The sequence below is a fragment of the Phaenicophaeus curvirostris genome, chromosome 1 (genome assembly GCF_032191515.1).
Source record: "Phaenicophaeus curvirostris isolate KB17595 chromosome 1, BPBGC_Pcur_1.0, whole genome shotgun sequence".
NCBI lineage: Eukaryota > Metazoa > Chordata > Aves > Cuculiformes > Cuculidae > Phaenicophaeus > Phaenicophaeus curvirostris.
In genome coordinates, this window is record NC_091392.1 from 51,693,020 (window position 1) to 51,710,808 (window position 17,789).

Genomic DNA, 17,789 nt, shown 5'->3' on the forward strand with positions numbered 1-17,789 from the left:
ATAGATTTTGTTTTCACTAAGAGAGGAACAGATTCCAGATATTTCACCTGTGACATAGCTATGATTTATTTTAGACTACACATCAGTTTGTAGCTTAAGCTGCCAATGTCACAGGCTGATTGTCTCAGAAGTCCTTCTAATTGAGGTAGAAGATTATGTATTGAGTTACACATAATTTTGCATAAGGTTCTATGGATGACACAACATGCAGGCATTGTTTTTGACAAAACATAGGAATAAGTCAGCTAAGGATTTCTGCCTTAAAAAGCAATGTGTTGTTTCAGTGAGAGCTGATCAGGAGTGCTCTTTAGTTAAAAAAATACAATTGCTCTCGACAGCATAAAGATTAGTGATTTCTTAATACACCCATCAACCACGTATTGAATTTGGAGCTCACACCAATAATAGCCTATGTGTACTACACAATATTACACATTTCACAGATGCTATTCCCGTAACCATTGGGCTTTCAATTGAAGCAGGAAGAAAACAATATGAACTCACTACATAAAAATACAGTCTTGCTATTTCTGCATAAACTTTTCAACTTCACAAAAGCAAGCTTGGATCATTGGAATGGTGGAGACACTGTTCAGTGCAGCACTCAGACTGTGTGAAACAGGCTTTAAGCCAACTTTACTTTCTTCTGCTTGTGGACCCTGTTAGGGCTGGTGTATAGCACAGAGTTTAAAGGCTGGTAGAGGTGCCAGCAGTCTCAAAAGGCTATTTTAGCACCCAGGATTATTGGAGCATAAAGGAAACACAAAGCCCTTGCTCTCTGACTGCCTTGTGCCAACAGCATGCGGCAAGCGACAGGCAGAAGATGCTTATAGCATATAAGGTTTTCCCTGTTCTTGAGGGATTTCTTCATAACCAGCTCCTCTAGGATCCTGAACTGACAGAGATCTGCCCTGATTTACCAGCGCACTAGTGTTATAGTTTTGGGGAGACAGCTGAAGTGCTGCAGATTGCATTTTAAAGACGTGATGCTGACAAATTAAGTTCAAAGTCTTACCCAGGCCCTTGCAAGTGGCAGCTCTCCAGGGCTGGACAGTTATAGCAGTAACTTCTATAAATCTTTTCAGAAGCTCCTTGGGCTTCAAATACTTTCAACATTTCATCATTCCCTTTAAACAGGGAAAATTGCCCAATCCCCTTTTTGGAAGCCAGCATACTTATACTCTCAGAAAATAATAGTAATAATAAAAAACATAAAATCAGGACACTATAGTTGATACCATGTGAAAGAATTAGTTAATTTTTACAATAAATGCTGGCAAAAATGTTAATACAATGGGTGTCTTAGGTGCACTCCTGTAAATATACGTCGATGCAAAGAAGTACAAAAAAAAGCTTTTAAGAGATTTGTTCAGGTCTTTTCTCTGTAGCTGGAGAGTAGTTTAATTTCAGATATAAAAACTCTGCCAAGCTGTGTACATGTCTGCCTGTACAGTGTGAATGTCTTCATTTAAACACGGCCCAAACAAAACCAAGTGGACAAAATGTTTGTACTGCTTTCCATCCATTGCCTTTTCCTCATCATATTTGCTTGCTACTGCTATCCCTGTTAATTAGCTCTCTGGGAGATTTTGGAGGAGAGAAATATGAATACAAGTGTTGAAGAAGTCTTTCCCATCCACAGGAATAAAAGTGATCACATTGTAACAGTCAGAAGCTCACAGGACAGCTCACAACACAGTGTGAGCCATATACTCAGTCAGCTGGACACCTCCACGAATGATTCAAATAAAATATGACTTATTTACAAATGAAAACTCTCCTTTGAACTCACGCTTTACAGTAAAGCCTCCAATAAAGGCACACTTTTTTGCTGCTGTGAGTGAAGTCATCTTGATAAAATTTAGTATCCATCCTCACATACTGTACAACTAACAGAAAAAAAAACCAAAAAGAAAACAAACCAAAAGCAATCAGATAATAGAACCTGGGACAACTTTATATGGCTTCAAAATAAGAGAATCAAACTGAAGAAGCTTCCAAAAGAAAATGAAAAGCAATATCAATCTGGCAAACTGAACAAATGCAATGCACTGTGTTTGGACCCTGTTATGTTTCAGACTCTCAGGATACCTTCAATTGGCAGGGCTCTACACTGCCTACCACTCTTAACTTATTTTTTTACACTGATGCATGATGAAGGTGATTTTGATGTTCACACCAAGCCTTAATTGAATTAATTCATCTGACACAAAGGCATTTCCTACATGAAAATAATGGGAACAGGTAGTGCCATTTACACTACCTTAATTGAATACTCATATAAATGATCTGCTGGATTTATACCAAGATTTCAGGAAGGTGAAAATCACAGAAAGAGGAGATCTAAAAGACTACTGGATGTGAGAGACTTTTCCTAACGCATGAGTTTTTGAAAGTTCACATTTTCAGTTGAAGCAACATCTTTTGATTTCTACTTGCAGGTGTGATCTTAAAGAGAAACTGCAATTACTGAAAGGAGAAACACACTATCCGGGAAAAAACAGACTGTAACTGGAAGAAACTCACAGGTGTGGTTGTGATGCCGGCACAGTTGTCATTTCAGCACCATGTAGCAGGGATGATGAAGGCACAAGGCCAGTGGAGGTAAGGCCCTTCCAGGCAAAGCTTTTGGGAACTGGAGGATGGAACTGAGGAGAGAGGGGGATACCTTTGTGTATTATGAAGTGGTTGGTGGCCTTGGAAGGAGAATAGCAGCTATAACAAAGAGCAAAGTCAAATCAGAAGAGATTGATTACCTTAATTTCAACAAGCAGTAAGTTATATATTGAGGTGGATTTTTTTGTCAATGAAGAAATGGTATGTGTTACTATGAACTAAAAAGTGCACATTTAACAAAGTCACAGCATGGTTTGCAGAGAATCTTGAAAACCAAAACCTGTATTTACAAGAGGAATTCTCAGAGAGCCAAGGTGTAAGGCCTATGAGGAAAAAGGAGCTTTGCCTGCTACTGCACTTAAATACTGAATCATTTCCAGTATTCTGTGCCAGACAATCATTCTGATACATGTAAGTTCTACCAGTGTGACCTGATACATTAAGAGGCAAGAAGGTTACATCAGTTGCTGCGATCTTATCAGAACACAAAATCCATGTCTCTCTTTTTTTTTGTGTTCAATGCATCATTTCCCGAGCTATTTTTCTTGTGTTCCCTTCCCAGACGAACTCTTCCATTCATTGTCTACTAATTCCTCAATGCAATTAACATGTCCCAGCATAATTCCTTTAATTCATTACCTTCCACCTGAGCATAACCCCAAAATCTGTTTAGCTGTTGTTCTAGTAAGCCTGAAGGCTATTTCAGTCACTAAGAGAGCACTTCAGTTGCCTAACTTGGGTGCCTGATGCTATTGGAGAAGCTCTCGGGTATCTAAGCCACCCATCAGAGCTGATAACACAAGATCCGTGGGAAACCTACGCCCTCATCGAATAGCAGGGTGGATGAAAAGTTCATGTGAAGTTACACAAGATGCCTACCTTTGGATTGAGCCTTTACAGCTGATCATAAACATGTTGTGCCGTGGAAGGTTTAGTGTAGATATAAAGCAGTATTTCATGCCTCTTAGATTTTCCTGGTGCTGTACATCTATTCTTGCAGTCTGTTCTCTGAAAAGCAATTAACAAGTAATTATGCCTTAACTCATGTAAAGGAACCTCAAGCACAGGAAGCCAGAATAACGTTCAGAAGTAAACTGTTATTTTCACACTTATTAAGTTGCCATATTAAACACATGCATCATTCAGTTTCTAAGCTTGGGTTTCAGTAGCCATAGAAACTGAAGAAGACTAAAAATGGCATCACTTATTTCCTTTTTTCTTTACAGATCATGAAAAGAATTCCTCAGTCTGCTGTCCTGTATTGTATTTCATGCACAATTACTTCCAGTCTATGTCAAATACTTTATATAACTTAAAAAACATTATCAAGTACCTCATATTTTATCATTTTGCATTAAAAGTGAAGTAATGGCCCAATTGTGGTAATATTTCATTGCATTTAAAAAAATTGTTTTCCATGGTGGCTCTGTCCACCTTATGAACAGATGTTTTCATATACTGTGTTCCTACTTAACCATCCTGCCATTTTTCATTGCTTGCCCCATACCCTCCTTGGCTGCTGCTGAGAATGATGTTTGCAGGAGGAAAAGAATTTTAAAGTACTGATGCTAGAAAAATATTTAGCGCCTCAAAGCTGTTCCTATGGCAACTGAGGCCTACAGAAATACTAGAACATGTATCAAACCTCATGTAGTTTTTAAGCATGGCATTTTTCCCAATGATGATACTTCTAAAGGTACCATATTTGACTATTTTTTTCTTTTAAACTTCCTAGACGTACATGACAATGTATTTTTAGGAACAGACTTCTTTTGATATCATGACTAATTTGTTATTTAACTATGCTTTTAGGATGTCAGTTGCCATACCACATTACTACTGGATTTACAAAATCAAATCTTGTTAATATTAAAAAAGCATGTTAGTCATACATATTCAAGCATGTTATCTTGAATAACGTAATTTTTTAAATGAAATGTAAGCACCTTTTTTTTTTAAAAAAAAAAGCCTTACAAGCCTTGCAAGCATAGATATCTAGTTGAGAAAAAGTAATCTTGTATATGTTTTCCTATGCGAGTTGCTTCCTCTTTCTGAAACAGCCACTGCAATAGCTTAGAAAGTCCTGGTCTAGTCCAGGAGCCTGATGTGAAACTCAGGGTTTACCACTTATTCCTGGCCTATGTTTGGCTGAGCTCACCCCCTCTGCCCAGGGCTGTTTTTGAGGTGCTGTACAGCTCTGATGCCGACATGCAGTTTGATCCTGCTTGGGGGTCCTATCTGGTGCAGAGGGGACAATGCAGTGGAAGCAGAGTAATCAGCAGTTCTGTTTGATAAGAAGTAACATCTTCCTTCAGTAACACATCTCCTTGTACACTTAGCACTTAAATACACAGAAAAATAATCATATGACAAACCAAGGGGGTGATGCAGGATAATCAGTCCTTGATCCAGTGGTAGCTGGAGTCTTAGCAGCAGCAACCGTGGTAGCACCCATGGGCATATGGCATTCCTGAAGATGTAGATGCAGATGCAAATCACCAGTGCCTGTGTGCTGCCTGCCTGCAAGTTTGAGCCTGTTCCAACTGACATCTACAAGGCATGTGCCTACAGTCCCATGGCCAGGCATACTGCTGTTTGTCCAGATACCACTGGCTTGCTCTGTATGAACCATCCAGTGGGTGCTCAGTGACAGGCAGTTGTCTTACGGGTCAGGTGAAGGGAATTTTCCACATGAATCCATCTCCAGAAGTGCATTGTCCTCTGTGCTCTCAAGAGATTGTCTGTTTTCCAACACAATAGATCTTTGCTCTGCATCTTTCACTTTTCTATGGACTAAGCCTTTATAATTCATGCAAGTTAAAAAAAAAAAAAGTTTCTCTTATGCTTCAGTTCATCCCTTGTCCCAAGAAGCTGTTTCCACCTCAACAGCCAGCTACTAAAATTTAACATTCAAATTCTTCCTGGGAAATACAGGCAAGTCTTGTTGGCAAAGATGAATAACAGTGCAAACAGTTTTATGATACAATGATTTTAAGGTAATAATTACTTACTTATGTTCTTTCTTAGCTATTGAAGAATTCATTATCAATAGGGTCTTTCAGGCTTTCTTCTAGGACTGTCATTTATTAATATAATTTAAATACAAGAAAGCAACAAAACAATGATCTTGCATCACCGGAGTCCTTAAAATGATATTTCAGGCTGTGTTTCTGTCTGGTCTGCTACTTGATCCTCAGTAGGGGTCTATAGTCACTTCCAATGTGATCGAAGAGGCCATGTACATACCATTCCTCACTGAATACCCCAGAGGAAGGGACTTGGATTAAGGTCTCTCACAGAACCTTCCCTGCTTTGGGGTATTTTTTTTACAAGCTGTTTTACGACTATTGTCCTCAGTTGTCATGATATGACACAGAGGAATGGGTAATCCTCACAGAGATTTGCCTGGAAATCACCAAGTAAGACACCAAGTATGATCCTCTACTATCACAAGCACTGCATTAGAAATGTATATGTATGTAAAAAGCAAAATACCTTAAAAATCAAAGTTTTGTTTTATAAGTATAAACCAAAAGTGACATCCAGTGGCCTACAAATCCAGACAGATTGTTTGGAGTTTATATTAAGAAAGCACTGCAGAATTTTACAAAGGCAATTTCATCCTTTGCTGACTTCCATGAAAGTGTTCTTTAGTAGCTTCTTTTATAAAGTTACAATTTGACTTAAAAACTAAAATCATTGGTCTAGTGTGATGAACAAATTTGATTCGAACACATAAGTTCCACAGTGAATAAGAAAGCATTTAAAGATTGTGTAGAAAGTCAAGAAGAGGAAAGGTTAACTTTACAAGGATTTGAATGCTTCATTCTTGACATTAAACCTAAAGAATGCTTTGTAACTGTTTCCTAAAATTAGATCAATGTGAGTGTAGACATTTTATAGGTGATTTTATAAATGTGAGTAAATCATGAGCTTGATAAGATGTGCCTTCAGGCTATACCTTTCCCTGACCACTCTGCAAAGAGGTCCCAATTCCATAATGTGCTAATCATCATCTAGGATGCCATAAAGCCCCGTGGTAGGCAAAGTCCTTCTGCGAGGAGTGAACAATGCAGCAAACCAACAGTTCTGAGTAAAACTGGAAGAGTCAGTCAAATGCAAACCTGATGACAGGAGGGAACCTAACCCCCTGTGGAAGGGAGCAAAGAACATCAGCACCCTGAAACCAAAGCAGACAGGGAGGCACTGGGCCACAACACTTTGCAAACCTGAACTATTTTGCAATGTGCTCTTGTCGTGCCTTCTTAAGCAAGACTGATTTCAAATGGATAAACCTGCCCATACAACTCTGCTAATGTGCCTCTGTCCAGAACTGCTCATGGGGTTTTATTTTTGTTTGAGGAGACTAGACATAAGCATTTTTCAATTGCTGGATCTCTGCCCTATGGTACTAAAGACTATCAATGCACATAATAAATCCAGAAAAATAAATGGGAGAAGACAAAGAAAAAAATACAATCAAAAGGTGGTTGCAAATCCAAAGAAATGAAGAGTGAAAGATGATAAACAAAAAGTGAAGAACAAGAGGCATTGATTGAAAAGGAGGAAAGTCTATGCAGTTGCTTTGTCATCTTTCCTGAAGCAACCTGTAGTAATAGGAAGACTATCCAAATACCAACACAGAGCCAGGTTTTTCTCTTTGTTTACTAAAACCAGAGATAGTTGCATTTTCTCACATTGTCTCTCTCCCTCCTTTAGAATTTTCCAGTCATCATATTGGAGACAGTTTCAAAGCCAAATTGACCATCGCATGAATTTTTTACTTGGGTTTAGATTTACTAAATGAGAAGGTCTGTATGTATTCAGTAACTTAAAAACAGTTGAAGAAAAGCTAGCCAAACACTAACTCTTTTAAATTCTTTCAAAGGCAAGATGCTCTAGAATAGACACATATTGAACGATGACAATCTGGATGCAAAAAGACTGCCAGTCAAATATCACATGAAAGGAATGTGGCAAAGAAGCAAGAGAAGTCTCTTCAGAACAGCTAAAGAAATATAAATACCCTTGAGCTTTCCAGCTTGTGCTTCTTTGGCAGAAACACTCAGCCACAGACTCAGAGGACTTGAGAAGCAGCTGAAAGAATACTAGCAGCTCGCTTCTGGCCTTGGGGGGTAACAGGAGACTGAGATTGCAATGGTTCTTCCGCAGTCACCACTGCTGTCACATCTGCTGATCAAGAACTGCATTTGATGAGGGACTAGTACTTTTCCATTATAAAAAAATAAATCACAGTTCCCTTCCTATTGACATAGCAGTTGGGCACCTTTGTAATCAACCTTTTCCACAGATGGACGGTCTTGTTTGGCTATCTTTCATCTGCAATACAAAGCTAAAAGAGGAAAGAGAGCTTAACTAGGACACAGCCACCAAGTTTGGCAGTGTTCCCTTTGAATATTTTTCTAAGGATTTTGTCCATATGAGTTCTGAGCGCAAATGCCAAATGACATTCAGAAGAAAAAGATGAAGCTGAGAAAACTGTACAGCAGGTTTTTTCTACTATTTTGGCTGCCTGTGGTACACAAATTACATTACATTTTTTTGCTTGATTAAAATGAAGGGAAGTAAAAGTAGGTACTCACCTTCCTTTGTAATTAAACTGATTAAAAAGGATCATCTGTGTGTTCGTCCTTTCATTCCACATTTTGCTAGACAAATGGGACCTCAAAAGAGCTGTGCTGCAAGACAGGATATCTGTAATGAGGCAGCAATTTTTTTGCAGGTATCTATCTACTCACTTTATCTAGATGTCTCATTGTCAATAGTCTCCTCTGCCAAAGCAGCTGTGCCTATGATAGCAGAACAACATGTTCCCTCCAGTACAGCGTGTGGAGTTATTTCATGTCCAACCAGAGATAAAATGTAAGCTACTCAAAAGGAACTTCCAAATCACCCTGTAAAAGGAAACTGCAGAGAGACAAGCTGCTGGCAAGAAGAGAGATGGAAGGGTTATGTTAAGGACTTATTGACCATATTTCTCTTTCATCGGGCTGGATTATGCAATCTGCCAGGTGCAGAATACTTGCAGTTTCTAAGAGCTGAGCAAGTATTAGAGATATGTGCAGAGCAAATACCTTCATCTAAATGACATGCTGTGAAAACAAAGTCATTTTGCATGGAGGTCAGGATGTGGAGGGAAGAGGTGGGAGATGCAGATATTTTGGAATGGTTCTTCCACAATTTGGAGCATGCAAGGGAAAAGATTTAGTCTGCATTGTTACAGGGATCGATGGATATTTTCCTTCCCTATTTAGACATATTTACTGAAAAGGGAGTGAGACCACCTGGTATTGTATTTTCAAGCTTAAGTATTACTGCAGGGCAGGGCTGTAGGGAGCTGGAGACCAGCCCTGCTGTAAAGTCACCGGAACAGGGACTGATGGTCCCAGGGGACTGAAATGGGTTCCTGGGCTGTGGGCAGGGTGGAGGAGCCCTGAGCAGGGGACAGGGATCCCTAAAATAAAGAAGTTTGCACTGGATGCTGAGGTTAATTCCTCACAGCAGACCTAGGCTTACCGTCTAATACTTCAGTATGGATTTTCACAGGATCACAGAATCACAGAATAACCAGGTTGGAAGAGACCCACCGGATCACCGAGTCCAACCGTTCCTACCAAACACTAAACCATATCCCTCAGCACCTCGTCCACCCGTGCCTTAAACACCTCCAGGGAAGGTGACTCAACCACCTCCCTGGGCAGCCTGTTCCAGTGCCCAATGACCCTTTCTGTAAAGAATTTTTTCCTAACGTCTAGCCTAAACCTCCCCTGGCGGAGCTGGAGGCCATTCCCTCTTGTCCTGTCCCCTGTCACTTGGGAGAAGAGGCCAGCACCCTCCTCTCTACAACGTCCTTTCAGGTAGTTATAGAGAGCAATGAGGTCACCCCTCAGCCTCCTCTTCTCCAGGCTAAACAACCCCAGCTCTCTCAGCCGCTCCTCATAAGGCCTGTTCTCCAGCCCTTTCACCAGCTTTGTTGCTCTTCTCTGGACTCTCTCCAGAGCCTCAACATCCTTCTTGTGGTGAGGGGCCCAGAACTGAACACAGTATTCGAGGAGCGGTCTCACCAGTGCCGAGTACAGAGGGAGAATAACCTCCCTGGACCTGCTGGTCACGCCGTTTCTGATACAAGCCAAGATGCCATTGACTGATTTTATCAGTCAATGTTCTTGCTGGCTGATTTGGGAATCTTAAACTTACCTAAGTGCTTGTGTTTTCTTTACCCTAGCCTTTGTCACTTGGGTGATTTGTGCCAGCCATCTGGTAGCAGATGTCCTTTGCAGAGCATTCTGTAGCAAAAAGGCATTAAACACTTTAACCTTCTCAGCATCATCTGTTTATATCTTTCCTCTGCTTGGTGCAGCAAACCGTAGCTTTCTCAGCCTTCCTCTTACTATTGGTGCAATTACAGAAGGATTTCCTGTCACTTCTTACAGCCATAGCCTTCCTGCTTTTTCTCCTCCCTAATAATGTGTTGCTCTCTTACTGTTGCAGCCGTGCAGCGGTTTTTAGCATTCTTTTTCTGCAACCAGGTGGGTAACAGCCTTCCACAGTGGTGGCTCACTCTCCTATCCTCCTGTCTCCCAGCTTATTTGTTTTCCTCTGAATTTACCTATCAACTCCTGAGGTTGGTGAAATCTGCTTATTTTGAGTATCTATTGCCTCATACTGTTCCTCTTTTCAGAAAACAAGGAACTCTGCAACTTCAGAAATAGCCCAGGCTGTCCCCATCATGATCTCTAAACTTGTTGAATAGTTAATCCTGATGTATTATTCTTCCAAGTACTTAAAGAAGTTTATTGCCACTCCTGTCCTTTGAATGTAGAAAAGTAAAAGCACTCAGAAATAAAAATAAACTTCATGTCTCTTGCTTTTGTGTGATGGAACAGTAGCTCAGTGATGTGTTAGCATATGAAGGGGACAGAAATAACTATTTTTCAAAGAAAAAAATAAACAACCCTTGGTACAAAAGACTCAGTTCAAAGATAAAGATAAATACAGCTTTCAGGTATACATTCTTATTGAGCAATCAGTTTGAAACATGAAAACCGCAGAGCTTTTTAAGAAGTTGTTTGTATTTTCACTTTGATTCTCTTCAAAACTGCACAATAACTTAAATCTACAGGATCTCATCCACATCTCAACAAAAACAATGGAGAATTTCTTGTACTAATTGGTGGATTTTAGCTACGACTGAAAGTATGGAGCAAAATAAAATGTCTTATATTTTAAGTTAAATCCCAATAATTGAAACTGGGAGGGACAATTTAAATGTTTATATCCATAATATTATTATGTTTATGATTACCATCTCTCACTTTGCTGGCTTTATAAGAAGCAGAAAGTGTTCTCAGAAAAACCTTATTAATGATTACGTGTGGAGATATTGTAAAACATACACTAATATATCCCTCTAAAACACGAATAATAGTATTTTAGCATTAGCTTTATCTTCACTGTCTTTCTGAGTTACCCATACTGCTTAAAAAAATTAACAAGCAAAAATGCATGATGAACAACAGATTAACGAAGTATTGGTGCAATTCTGTACAAGCAGAGTTTAGAGCTAGGACAAGATGAAAAATGATGGAGGAAGTAGAGGACTAGTTATGTCTTACTCATTTTCCTCTCTTCATGGGCAAGACTGAAAACCACAGAAGATACTTAGAAGAGAAGACAAAGCAGTATTTTTATCTCCTGCTCTTCATTTCCCCAGTCAAAAAAGCAAAATGAGGACTGACAACCCCAAAACTTTGAGCAAAATTTGGGTCAATATTTCTAAGTGCAAAAACATGCTTTTCAAAATCAATACTTGGATGAAAATGAAACTATATGTGTGTTTTTATGAAAAGAAGATCTTTGAAATTAAAATACTAACCATAAAAAAAATTATTTATAGTATGATGTAAACTGTTTGCATCTGTGGATGTGCAATAGCAGCATTAAGTATTTCCAGATTTTTGACTGCTTATTTTGGGGAATACTTTGCAAATATAACTTGCACCATTCTGGGCAAAGATGGAACAAAATATGGTCCTGGAATGCCCCACAAAACTGTTTTGTTCATCATTGCAGAGAGACACGGTATTTATAAAAGATGAAATAACAGGTTGATAAGGATTTAGCTCAGAAATCCCAGAGCAATGAAGCGTCTGAGAGAAGTGTGATTATTTCAACAGACCTTGATTTAAAGCAGAGAGAAGCTGGTGGCTGTGCAGCCTGGCACCTATTCCCCACGGCAGTGAGGGGAGCTGTGTGCTGCAGCAGTGCTGTGTGTTGGCATTTCAGCTTCTGCTCCCAGACAAAAGCAGCTTTCATTTAAACTGAGAGGGATTGAGTAACGAGCCTCCACACAAAACAACAAGCTGAACACAACTGTCTTGAGTGAGGGTCTATTAAAGCATCAGAAATTTGCCACAGCCCCATGATTTATCATTTGAATTGGAATAAGACAGATTCCGTCAGCAATTAAGGAGCAGAGCAGCAAGAAATATATGTTTCCTTTAGCAGCTGTTAACATGTAGAACACACGGAAAGCTAAGGTAGAGGCAAACCCCTTTCCAGTGTAAACAGACACCATCTGATCTGTAGAAGAGGTGTGAAGGAGAAGGGAAAGAGGTTCTTTCAAATACAATCAATACTTAAGAAGCAAAATCATGCCTTTTCCAGTCCCTAGGATGGCTACAGCCAGTCTCCCTTACCTCTTACAAATTCCTGTGCTAGTGCTACAGTAACTTCCCTCCAGTCCTTGTTGGCCTATATGGACAAGAATTTTCAGAGTCATTCTTTGACTGTCCCAGATGCTGCTCATTTAAAGGGTTTTTTTTATAGGCAGTGAATTAAGTAGGGATCAATGAGGATCACCACCAAGCAGGAAAAAACAGAAAGCAGTTTAGTATGCCTTGTTACAGATTTGGTATTTTCACTACGCTAAATTAAGAATTTGAATATTGTGCCTTAATGCCGATATGAAAGACCATGATAATTAAGTTTAAAGTTATAATTTTAATTAATAAATATCATGGCCTAATGATTATTTTTTTCCAATGTCTCATAGCCTGTGTGGAAACAACACATGATTGAGTAGAGAAGCAAAAGACTTAAAGCAGGTTAAATTTTAATGCAGACTGGTTTTTTGCTGTCAGAAAGGTCTCTAATGAGCTACTAAACCTAAACTGAAGATCACTATTTCATCTTCTGAATATATACTGATTTCAGAGCAGACTATGACAGATTAGGGACCTGGCCATCAGAATGCAATACAAAACCACGTCTGGAAGATAGGCTTCCACTTTAGGACACAGGGAGATGTCTGCATCTCTAAAGGTAATCTGAAAAGTCCGTAGGTGATACGCTAGAAATGCTCACAATGGTCAAAGAAATAACACTGACTGTGCCACCACAACCCAAATCTGAATACTGTGATCGGTTTTGGTAAGCAGTAGTGGAAATGTCTTAGAGTTGAACTACAGCTGCTGGCCAACACCCATGTGAGAACGAACACTGTATGGATCAAATTTTTCACATTGGGAAAGATGTGTGTGAAAAAGACATGCTGGAGACCTACAAAAGCCAATGATTTGTATCAAGAAGGTGAACAGAATTATAATTCAATATGTCTTATGATAAGGGCCATAAGTGAAACTGGTAGAAAGCAAACTGAAAAACAAAATTTCTGGTTTCTAGCTTTTGGGTTGTTTGTGAGGTTTTTTAGTGCAGTAGTACTTGAACTGCAGATTTTGTACTAAAAAGTATAAATGAGTTATAAATAAATAGGTGACAGAAAATTCATGGAGTGTATATCCAAAGCTGCCTATTAAAGAGGATAAACCATGTGCAGATTCTATTGGAGGAAGAGCTAATTCCTAGCTGTCCACTGGAAAGGTCAGGAAAGGGAAGAAATTTGCTGGTTCATGCCTTTTCTTCCAACTTTTTTTTCTCAAGCAGCCATTGTTGGAAATGGGATGCTGAGCTGTTTCATCAACTATAGATGAGTTGAAAACAAGAAGTCAAACAATGAATTTAAACCATCACAGAATAAACACGTTTGTACTTTCATTAAAAGTGCTCCCACAGCTTAGCTGATGAGCTGTCAGTTTTGAGTGATGAATCATGTCTACTTTTGATTGTCATCCCATATCCTTCTCTGTTGATCACTAGTAGCTTAGTGCAAGAACAAGAACCTTTTTGTTCTCAAATCTAAACTTGTTGCCCAGTCCACATAAATAATAAAAACATAATCAAGATTAATTTAATTAAACAAATGGCTTTTGATTAAATAATGCCATGCAAAAACACCAGTCAAATAGAAACACTATTTCCCAGACTAGCATTCCTCTCTAGTCCTGGTAAGAAATGAATCTGAGTATGTAAAATATCATAATTAAATCCATTTCTATTAATAATTCCATCAAAGATAGTCACTTACTAGTAAAGGGTAGGCTAAGGGTAGGAAGCTGACTGTTGCTGACATGGGTTTGCTAACTAGGAAAGCAGGAAATCACCAGACCTCCCTTCTTTCACATCTCTCCCATGCACAGGGGACAGAGAAGAGGTATCTTTTTCCCATGGAAAGAAAATCCTTAAATTCTAAACTACCTCCTACACTTTCCTGTGAGTTAAAAGTCCAAGTGCATCCTGACCAGCTCTTGGATCCTCAGTTACCCGCTGTTAGCTCAGAAATCTGCAGCACATTAAGAAAGCACAAGCTGAGGACAGCCCAAAGTGAAGTGAATTAAAATGATGACAAATATCACAAGGAATAGAATTTTAATTCAATAAAGCCATTCCCTTTTTACTCAGTGCTTTAGCAGAATTTCCACTCTGAGATGCCAGAGAAACAAAAAAATTGGAAAAGTCAGGGAGGGCTTACATTAAAACACAATGCCCCTTGGTCTGAGCATTTATGGTCTTCTCTTCAAAATCTAACACTGCAAACTGCATGTGAGTGTAATGTGTGGTTTGAGAAAAAAAGACGAATAAAAATAAAAAATATCACATCAGTCAATCTCTATTTCAGGAAGCGATGCAAGCGAAGTCTGCAGCAAAGTGTGCCTCCCAGAAATACTCTGCCACCCACAGCATTGTGCAACATTTCTTTAGCATGAAACACGGCTGGGTTCAGCTACTGTTAGCACCAGTTAATTGTACCCCATGCAACCTCGCTGAAAGTTAAAAAACAACAAACAGATGATGTTATTTCCCTCCCTCTGCAAAAGTGGTTCTGATTAAACTCCTGTTGCAAAGCCCTACAACAGCAGAAACGAGTCCTGCAGTCTCTGATAGGAAAGCTGCCTGCTCCACATCCCACTGAATTGAATGCAGAGAGCTATTTGTTTTATGGATCTTACCTCCTTTGCACCACTGGTCCTTCTCTAATTTCAGCTGTATTGGTTTTGTTTCATTTCTCTTATTTTTTCTCCCAGCTTTTCATTATTTTCTAATTACAGCTTCCAAAACTGAATAAACAAGGAAAAGTGTCAGGTGACAAAATTCAATGCCTGACAGTTACTTTCAGGCCATACTGATTCAATGATGCCAGCTGATAAATGACTGCATGACATACGTTTTAATTTGGCTGCCGCCATTGTAGATTTTGCATACAGGGGATCCCACTGTATTACCTCAAACCTGATACTTCCAATGCATATCTACAGAGCTTCCTGACAGGTCTAATGTTTGCCTCAAAACTGTTGCACAAGCGAAGTGGAACGAGAAGACAGCATGTTATTTGATGTTGCTTATCGTACTCTCAGGATGTTCGGTTGTGTTTTTCAGTTACCCTGTTCCTGTATGGACGCAGCTTCCCACTGCTGCTGCAGAAACTGTGTATCTGCTATTGCTTTCTTGCTTTCTGAGCAGGGCTGGTGGCAGGAAGCCACAATTGCTCCCTGTGTTTATCTCTCCCCATCTCACAGCCTTGACAGAGTGAGTCTATTTGGGCAGCAAGAAGCTGCAGTAACTAAGCAGCCACAAAATCTAAAAGGGACACTTCCCAGTTACTTGTACTGCTAAGACTAAGTGGAAAACAAGTCCTTTATAGTAGAAAAGTATATTTTTTAATGTGAATGGGGTCAGGAAAAGGAATGACAGGTTTTGTGTGGGTGCTTTACTTACATAATCTTAAACTAAATCTTCCTGCTTTAGAATAAAATCTCTTCTTCCTAGAGACGGTTTTCACTGACAAGGATATCAGCAATAACCTCAAATTCCTGTTACAATCTCTACATGATTCATCCTGAGCCTTTCTGTGAGTAGTTCAGAAATGCACACAGCCCAAGTCCCCTCTTTTTCTAGAAAGTAGCTCCCATTTCCTTAGGGAATAACAAAATGCCTGCCTTTATGAAACAGCCAGACCCACTTAACCCCTCCCTGGCATATTTAACACCTTGTCTCCAGAAGAGGCATTGCAAGCAAATACAGTCAGGTAGTTACAGAAAACATTTGAAGGAGCAGCTTCATAATGCAAGCTTCAAACTCAGACCTCAGTTTTCCCAAAGGAGGCAGTGCTCAGAACCAAGACTTTGGTCACCTGAGGGGTCAGGAGCAGGAGCGGAGTGGCGACCAGGACCAGCATTGCTTCCTGACTTGCCTCCTGTGTTCAGACCCTTTCTGTTATTTTCAGATTTTAAACAAACGATGCTAGTGACTGCAACAGTCTCCAGCACAAAATGGCTGTGAGGCTGTGGCCTAGCTTGGCCAGAGATGATGTTCAGCGTCTCTGCATGAGCTGGGGTCTAGTCTGATGAGCTGTCTGTGCATCTTCAGTTTTCCCATATGATGGGCAAGATTTCTCAGTGCATTCTTGTTGCCTTTTTTTCTCTTTGGGGATGCAGATAAGTCATAAAGTTTAATTGCTCAGTTAAGCAGGGTTTACAGTTGCTTTGCATTGCTGGAGTGCCACCACACATACTGAATAAACTAGTGAAACTGGCTCTTATATATATTTTTTTTTTGTCGGAAAAACATAAAATACGTGAGCTAAAGTAACCTAAACAAAGGTGTGGGTATAGTTGATATAGGAAGGTATGTGTTTCAGTACTGTTGAAGGAGCTACAAGTGAGGTCCCTTTGCCTCCTGTTCTCATTAGAAGGTGGCAGAGGGAGCCCAGGTGTGCAAGTGACGCAGGCACAGCCGGGGCTCTGCTGGGGCTGTGAAATGGAAGGGGAAACAAAGAGCAGCTGGGGGTTCCTGCTGCTCTCCTAGGGCAGCAGAAACACCCATTTGAGAAAAGGAAAAAGGAACTGATGATTTTCAAATGGAGGAGCCTAAACTTTAGTAAGGAGTGGAGTTCAGTGAAGGGAGCAGTAGGCAAGGTCTCAGATCATGTGAGCCCACAGCTCTGCCTCTCACCACCTTTTAATTGTTTACCAGGTCACTTCCACAACACTGCAGCTTTCTACCCACCCACCACTGGTGGGTTCCTGTTCCTTTTTAAGCCTCTTGGTTGTAGGGTGACACTGGATGCACATGCCTAAAGAGAGGAGAACAGCAAACTCTTTAGGGTGGTGGAGGCCTCTAGAGACAATTTCACTGAAAACACTACAATTAGCTAAACACCAGCAGGCATCTCAGTAAAAGTGGCTTCATGTTCAAAAAAGCCACCTGATTACTTCCAGGTTAATATATATATTATTTATTATTTACCAAAGTAGTTTGCTGACAATATAAACCATTGGCTAGAGCAGTGTTTCTAAAACCGCCAGTTGCAGCTACCAGAGGAGCCATGAGAGAGCTCAAAAGGACCAAAGTTCACAACAAGTTAATCAGTTCACAGTATTTTTATACTAAAATGCCAGCAATTTAAGGCAGTAAGTATTTCTCTTGACAAGTAGGTGGTATCCAGGGCTTTGCAGAACTTTCACAGAAACAGATAAATCAAAAAGAAAGCCATGCTTAAAAAAAAAAAAAAAGAAAGACAAATCCCCAATTCAAATTACAGGCCCCATTACCAGCCCAACTCAGATCCTGTGGAGAGGTTCCCCTTTGGTGAGGCACTGTCTGTGCTGAGGTCACTCTCAGGTCCCAGCTCATCCCACCTCAAGGATCAGTCCTACTCCCCCTGCTCCCTGACAAAGTCAGCCTGAAGAGTGTTGCTTTTTTGATCCATGTTGAAGTTTCTTGCAGTGTTTTTTCAAGCATTATTTTTGAGTTAG

The 17,789-nt window shown here is 39.9% G+C and overlaps 1 protein-coding gene across 2 annotated transcripts in view; it reads left to right on the top strand.

Moving 5' to 3' along the window:
• RPS16 (ribosomal protein S16) overlaps positions 1-17,789 on the top strand; it is a 383,184-nt gene that overhangs the window by 351,887 nt on the left and 13,508 nt on the right. The window contains exon 1 of one of the 2 annotated variants that reach the window (XM_069858176.1): positions 11,786-11,797. The exons of the other annotated variant lie outside the window; for it this stretch is intronic. The gene's annotated coding sequence lies outside the window, so the exon portion shown is untranslated. Of the gene's footprint in view, positions 1-11,785; positions 11,798-17,789 lie in introns of those variants that run through there. 2 annotated transcript variants of the gene reach the window in all.